Here is a 6,000-nt window from a genome sequence, read left to right as displayed (position 1 = left end):
CCAGCCTCCATTTTCCCTGCCACCTTTGGCCCAGACTCCATATCTGGAGATGACACCTTTCAAGGAGAAAACTTTGGTCCTGTGATGAGGCCATGGCAAGTTCCATCTCCATGTGATTAAGAGTTAATGGGTCATTGCTGACATCTTCCAGACAGTGCCTCAGTGTGGTCAGAATGATGTGTCTGGAACAAGACACTACAGATCCATTTTCTCTGTTCATCTACAATATAGGGCACGTTTCTGATATACACAAGATGCCAGTGATGGACCACTATACCTTCTACAGTGAAGGCAAGTTATTTGAGCAGAAAATCTATGTGTGAGGGATCATAAGTAAGAACTGGAGCATACATTTCCTGTATGGTCTTCATTGCCAGCAGCCAGATGGGTGTGAAGCAGCTACACCTTGGCACAAGGTACTAGAATACTTAGAATGGGAGACTTGATGCTTGTATATGTTCCGGACATAAGGTGCTGCCTGCACAGTGTGCAAGATCTGAGTGAGAAGGGTCAGTTTGTCAGGGACTATCAGGGAAAAGAGCACATGTGGCCCTCAGAGCCATGACCGCTCAGAATGGAAGTTCCAAGCAGTAAGCTTAACATGTTCCAATCTCTCTGTCTCTCCCATTAACACTAACCAATATAAGCAGAGTACTAAACCTCACATACGATCACTAATCTTCTCATGGCTGCTCCTTAACGTGTTTCAAACTTTTCCCAAGCTCCAGAAACCAGCTTAAATCCATCTGGACAGGCCAGATCTACCTCAGATAAGTGCCAACTCCCCTGGGAACACTCCAAAAAAAATAATAATAATGATTCTTCTCTCTCTAAGCTTTTTCTGTGTCACCAGTATCTTGTCAGGCAAAAGGTTCCCAGCCACGGCCACAAGGGATGCATGTCTCCAGAGAAACGGCTGGCAGACAGCCCATCATCCCACAATGCCTGTCTACCTCGGAAGACCCCCCTTTCCTATTCCTCCCCACAAGAGCCAACTAACGTCCACTGGTCAGCTGGAAGCAGTTTTTGAGAGAAACAATGCCCCTATTCATTCCTATTTACTTGATTTTTATAATAAGCAAAAGTCTGGAATGTAAGGATTCTGTATACATGCAGCTCACGGTCTTGTCTGGCACCTTATTACATCATCAGCGGGCGACTGCGTTCCAGCCTAAAAGCCGATGTGCACCCCCACACGCTCTCTCGGTCTCTGTCTCTCTCTCTCTCTGTGCCTCTCTGCCACCCTCTCTTTCTGTTTCCTCTCTGGCAGGCCTGAATTCTCCTGTCCTATCCCTTCTTCTCTATAATAAAGCCCATTCTAACTCTGGTAACCATGACTCATGATTCTTCCACTCGTGACTCTTCCCCCGCCGACCAAACCACAACCACCACATACCCTTTCAAAATGAGGCTGTAGTATCCGCAAGAGCTTGCATAATATCTGTTCCTGTCATATCAGGTAACTTTTTCATAAAAGTTTCCTTAATTTCTTGCAGTAAATCATGAATCTTCTGAGAAGAATTAGGGTCACACAACAAATGTATCTTAATCTTTTCCCAGTTGTACTTGCTTTCACTAAACTGTAAAGGTGTAATACAATAAGATGTTACTGTTCCAATTACATTTTAATTTTTATCTGCTTCTTTAATATTTCTAACTGATATCCCAATAATAAAACAGTTTGTCTTAAATCAGCTAACTCACTAACTCTCTCACTATTTACTTTATTCTGTTCGGTCCTGAGTTTGTTAGTGTCCAGGCCAATCCTTGACTAACTCCGCAGTTTGAATTTCTTTATCAAGTGCCACTCTAGTTGTTGCTGCTGTAGTACTCAATGCAATAATTCTAGTAATAACTGCAATAACCAGTCCAACCATTCATTGTGTCCTTTTCAATAGTCTTTCAGCAAGCTTCTGTACCAGGATCATCACAGGAGAGTGGTAGGATTTCTAGCCTTGCCCCCAGGACTGTGCATGCACTGGTGAGATGCTTAGTCATTTCCAGGGGCCTTATGTCCTAAATAATCTATGTAGCACATGGTCACATAATTTGTGCGCAGTGTGATCACATAATCTATGTGCATGTGTGGCACAGTTACATAAGCCCATATGTGCTTGTGCGGGGGAGTCCATAAAAGGCAGATCCCACATACCCTCCCCCCTCTTCCTGTATAAGTCTTTCAGTCGGCCTAAGCACACCTCTTCTGTTTCCCCCTTCTAATAAACTCTTATAGTGGGTTTTGTTGTGCCTCGTGACTTTTCTCACATGGTAATCAGAACCACAATGTAACTGACATTGGTGCTGAGACCAAGCAGGCCCTCCCAGCACTCTCTGCCCAGGACCTTGTACTGAGGTTTTGCTCTATATACAACAGTTGACTTTTCCATTTGCCTGGCTGCCGGACCACTTTGTACAACACCAGCTGCTTTAATTGGTGAATTCCCCCTTTCCAGCCAGCATAACCAGTCCCCTGGACCTGTGGGAATGACCATAGATTGTCTGGCACCCCTCTGGTGTTCTCAAAATGGGGGGTACACCCATCCATGGCCTTCACAGGCTATGGTTGACTCCCATTGCCGGCTTAAATTTCTAGCCATTTCTCATGTCTGCAATCTGAGATATAATTCTTGCCATCGGACCCCCGTCCTCAGGCTGTGTCCTCAGACTGCATATGCCCTGACTCATTCTCTCACTAGATGAAGCATTGAATGCCGTTGGACCCCCAGGGGGTCCCCATCTATGCGTCTTGGCCCTCACCCCTCTGGTTTGATGAAGCACTGGGTGACTTGTGCCGATTGCTGATCCTCATTTGATCTTCAGGACGCCTGAGATTTTAGTCTTGGATCATGTTTTGTTCTTTTTTTTTTTTATATTCAAGCCTTTTTCTATCTAAGCTCTAAACCTTCCCCTCTCGATTCCTTCTCTCCTGCCCACATGCTGCTAGCTATACAAACTTAACCTGAAGAATCTTTGACTACCACTCTGGACCCTGCAAATGAACCTCTGCCTATCCAAGCTCCCGCTCCTGCTCCCTGGGCGCCTGCCCCCTTCGGCTTCCCCTCTAGCTCCCTCTTCCCCTCCGGTACCAGGCTGTTCCAACTGCCCAACTCTGACTCCAGCCTTTATACCTCCTACCACTAGCTCTCAGACTGCTAAAAAATCTGACGTTGGCCATGCCAACCAGTCAATCATTCTCCCTTTGTGAGAGGTAGCCAGGGTGGATGGACTGGTTAAGATCCCTTTCTCCCTCACAGAACTCCCTCAGAAAAAAAACCTGGGTTCCTATACATCTAATTCTGCTTCCTGTATTAAACAATTCCAATATATTACCCAATCTTATCATTTCACCTTTCATGATGTATATATGATACTTGATAATAATCTACTTCCTGAGGAGTGCAGATGGGTCTGGGAACAACAGACTAGGACACATGAAGACAAGATTCATCAAACTAATCCCACCCATCCACCAGAGGCTAAGGAGGTTTCCAATCAGGACCCACGTTGAGATTATAATACCCAGGTTGGCTCTCTAGCTAGGGATATGTTTATAACCTGCCTCCTTGTGGGCCTCCATAAGGCTGCCCTCAAACCAGTAAACTATGAAAAGATTAAAAAACATAATTCAAGATAAGGATGAAAATCCATCTCATTTCTTAGAATGGCTTACAAAGGTTCTATTTCAATATACTAGCCTAGATCCTGAGAGCCCAGAGGGCAGACAGCTCCTTATGACCCACTTTATCTCACAGAGTTTCCCCAACATCAGGGCTAAACTTAAACACCTGGAGAGGGTGCCCCTGACTCCACAGGCAGAACTTTTAGCGGTGGCATTTAAGGTATACCATGGGAGAGATGAGAAAGCCCATAAACAGAACTGGCATGTTGGCACATGCTATCCAACCAGCTTCCCCAAAGCCTCCAGGTCTCTGTTTTAAATGTAGTAGAAAAGGTCACTGGGCTTGGACGTGCCCTGCCCCACATGGGCTACCAACTGGGTCTTGTTTGAAGTGCCACCAAGAAGGACACTGGTCAGCTGACTACCCCCATGCACCTCGTGGCATGGGGGCATCAAATGAAGTCTACCCTCTGGACGACATCCTAGGCTTGGCCTTGGATGAGAATTATTGAAGGTACCCTATTCCCAGCCTGACCATGACCATCTCTCACAGGGAACCCTGGGAAGCCATAACAGTATTGGGGTGATCCATTTCCTACCTTTTGGACACTGGAGCCACTTACTCAGTCCTGAGGGAGTCTTGGGGTCGCACCTCTCCTTGTCTCCCTATTGTCAGGGTAGGGGGACAGCCTTACCTACCTCATGAGACCCTACCACTTAATTATATTTTCAGGGGTATCCCTCTCAGCCACACATTTTTAGTTGTACAAACCTGCCCTGTGCCTCTAATGGCAAGAAATTTTCTAGCTAAGGTAGGAGCTTTTATTTCATTTGCTCCCCCCCATTTGCCTCACTCCAGACTCATCAGCACCATCCCTCATTCTTCTCTTAGCCACCCAGCCTACTAGCTCTAACATTTCACTTCCCTTGCCAGACTCTCAGGTGGAACCCAGAGTCTGGGACACCCAGAACCCTCCTACTGCTAAGCACCATCCCCCTATTATTATCCAGTTGTAGGACCCTACCAGATACATTACCCAAGCTCAGTACTCTCTCTCACTCTAGAATCTTAGAGGACTTAAGCCTATCATTTCTGACCTTCTCAGGAAAAAAGCCACTCCACCCAACCTCTTTGCCTTTTAACACCCACATACTTGCAGTTAAAAAGTCTCATGGAACCTACCACCTGGTTCAAGACCTCTGGCTCTTTAATTCTGCAGTGGTCCCTCTCCATCTGGTATTGCCTAACACTTATACTCTTCTCTCCACTATCCCTTCAGGAACCTCTCACTTCTTAGTTCTTGTCCTCAAGGATGCCTTCTTTTATATTCCTCTGAGTCTCAAAATATCTTTGCTTTCACCTGGACTGACCCCGATACTCATCTATCTATGTAGCTGACCTGGACTGTCCTGCCACAGGGATTCAGGGACAGTCCACCTATTTGGTCAGGCCCTAGCCTCTGACCTGCTCTCTCTGTCCCTCCCTGGCTCTAAACTAATACAGTATGTAGATGACATTTTACTCTGCAGTCCATCATTACAACTTAGCCAGAGTAACACCTCTGTTCTCCTAAATTTCTTATCCAGCTCGGGTTATAGGGTCTTGCCTTCCAAAATTCAACTATCCACTCCTGAGGTCACCTATTGGGTCAAACCATTACTCCAACCCACAAGGTTCTTACTGTAGGTAGAAAGAATCTAATCCAGTCTTTTTGCAGTCCCCTCTACTAAACAGAAGATTCTGTCCTTCCTGAGAGTAGCTGGCTTCTTATGGTTTGGGGTTCCACATTTTTCTCTTCTTGCTCACCTCTTATATGAGGCAACTCTGGACTCCCCACATGAACATATCCTTCACCCCATTATTAAACCCTTCCAGAAGTTCCAACAGTCTCCTCCAGGCCTCAGCACTTCACCTCCCAGGCCTAACTCATCCCTTCTCTATCTATGTAACAGAAAGAAAGAGATATGCCCTTGGAACCCTAGGGCACCAGCTAGGACCCTCCTTTGCACCTGTAGCATGCCTGTCAAAGAAACTAGATCTTACCACTCAGGCATGGGCACCTTGCATTCATGATTTAGCAGCTGCTGAGCTCCTTATTTGGGAATCAAAGAAAGTAAACTTTGGGTCACCCACCACTGTCTTCTCTCACCATAACCTGTCCCATCTCTTAACTTATAAAGGCTTACGAACTTTGCCTCCTTCCTGGGTTCCTTCTCTCCAGGTGGCATTACTGGGAGATGCCACACTTTGACTTGCTCACCCCTTAATATTTCAAGCCCCCTCCCTTGACCTAATGCTGGCTACTCTCCATCTCATTCCTGCACTCAAACCTTGGAAGAACTATTACACCACCCTTCACATGCACAGGAAGGCACAGTGC

This window comes from Peromyscus californicus, unplaced genomic scaffold, assembly GCF_007827085.1.
Source record: "Peromyscus californicus insignis strain IS unplaced genomic scaffold, ASM782708v3 Scaffold_7__1_contigs__length_154581171, whole genome shotgun sequence".
NCBI classification, from domain to species: Eukaryota; Metazoa; Chordata; class Mammalia; order Rodentia; family Cricetidae; genus Peromyscus; species Peromyscus californicus.
The sequence above is the reverse complement of the archived record's forward strand: the minus strand, read 5'-3'. Positions refer to the sequence as shown.